This window comes from Cariama cristata, unplaced genomic scaffold (genome assembly GCF_000690535.1).
Source record: "Cariama cristata isolate BGI_N322 unplaced genomic scaffold, ASM69053v1 scaffold5046, whole genome shotgun sequence".
In the NCBI taxonomy this organism is placed as follows: Eukaryota; Metazoa; Chordata; class Aves; order Cariamiformes; family Cariamidae; genus Cariama; species Cariama cristata.
Genome location: NW_009622548.1, coordinates 51,571 through 53,319, shown reverse-complemented (window position 1 = coordinate 53,319; position 1,749 = coordinate 51,571). Strand labels below are relative to the sequence as shown.

The 1,749-nt window shown below is 36.5% G+C and overlaps 1 protein-coding gene across 1 annotated transcript in view; it reads left to right on the top strand.

The window, feature by feature from the left end:
* Positions 1-1,749, top strand: part of RMDN2 (regulator of microtubule dynamics 2) — a 42,125-nt gene that overhangs the window by 19,253 nt on the left and 21,123 nt on the right.

Sequence of the window (1,749 nt, the reverse complement as noted above, 5' to 3'; positions counted from 1 at the left end):
CTGCCGCGGTTTCTCTGAGCGTTTGCTTAATGTTACCCTTTGCAGCACTGAAAATAAAGTTTGCTTTGTTCTTTAAACTTTTTGAAAATTATTAAAAAATTCTTTTCTGAAAAAAAAAAAACCAACACCCAACCTTTTTTTAAGAAGTGAAATGAATATCTGAAATGCCATAGAACTCAAAAAATTAAATAATTGATTTATGCCAATTGCCTGCCTAGCCCAGTTCAAAAGTATAAAATAGAAAAAAAAAAAAAAAGAAAAACCTGGATGCTAATACATGAAAGACATTCTTATTTTCTTCTCTTGAAAAAAATAAAATGTATTTAAAGTTAGTAGGCTGGCTTATTTTGTCGTTCGTTGAAAATTTTACTGGGATTTCCCTCCCCAGAGATTTGAGCTGTAAGTAGCAGTTTTTCTTTGAACTGGTTTAAACTAAGGCCCTCTTTCTTGTCACGCACAGACAGGGAAATACTGCAAGATGCTGGATTAGCTTGTTCGCTTTTCATTGTTTTCTTTTGTAGCAGCAATCCGTTTAGCTATGGTATGCTGAGTTTATCTGATTAGCACTTAATGAGTGAAGGGAGTAGGGGAAATGTTGCCCGAGTTACTTAAGCCTAATAAAGTTTTCAGTACCTTCCCCCTCTTTCTAAATACCTGAACTTTCCTGACCCCCCACCCCTTGCTGTTTCCCTCCCTTGCAGCTCCTTCCCAGATGAAATGCGCTCTCCCGGCAGCTTTCCCTGTCGGAAGCAGCGATGCCATGAGCCGAATTTCGAATTTCGGTGGGTGGACATCGGTGAGGACAGGCATCCTGCTCAGCAGTGTTTGACAGTCTGTCTGGAGCTCTTGCTAATTCAACCGCTGCCGTTACGCTGGCCTGGGAACGCTCGCCGACTAAAAGCGCAACGACCTGTAGCACGAAACTAAGCATTTCTAACCTAAAAGCATTAGGTTTAACTGTAAGCAATAAAAGAATTTCTTTAGTTACGTTAGCAGTGACATTTCAATGAGGATTCACTGGAGCTTGAAAAATTACATTATGTAAAGAAATTCAAGAAAGCTGAGGTTTAGTAATGCTTAAAACCTGTGTGCCGTACAGACTGCGGGTCTGTTACAATAATTAACTCGATAAGTTTATTGCATAACACTCATGTTTTCCTCTGGACTTCAACTTGATTTCCCTCTTTTAGGATTAATTTTATTTTTTTTAATTTGATATTGCATTGTAAAATTTTTAATGCAAACGTCTGAAAAATTTAGATAAATAATCCGTATTAGTTTATACTGCTTAAATATGTCTTTGGTGGTTCTGTTTGTTAGTTTTATACAGAAATGCAAAGCTGTTTTATTACCGATAAAAATAGATCCGAGGAGAGTACAACTGACATCCGTGCAAGAGATTCCTACGCATAGTAGGTTCTATAGGTGTGGAAGTAATAAGGAAAAAGCAAGAGAAGTTTAGGTGCAGTGTCAGTAAGACCATAGTGTTGCTTCGGAAATCTGAATCTCTATAGGTAGGGACTTCTGAAAATATTTTCAGTTAAACCTCCTGAACAATACAAACTTTTAATAGAAATGATCTCGTATTTCTTTTATCACCATCAGTGTCCCCAATTTATATTAACAGTAGTAACAGTAATAATGATAATCTTAGCAATAGGCAGCTAGTAATAGCAGTAGTGATCCTGTTAGAGCAGAATGTGTGTATATGTTTTTAAATAATTTTAAAGATATTTAAAGAATACTAGA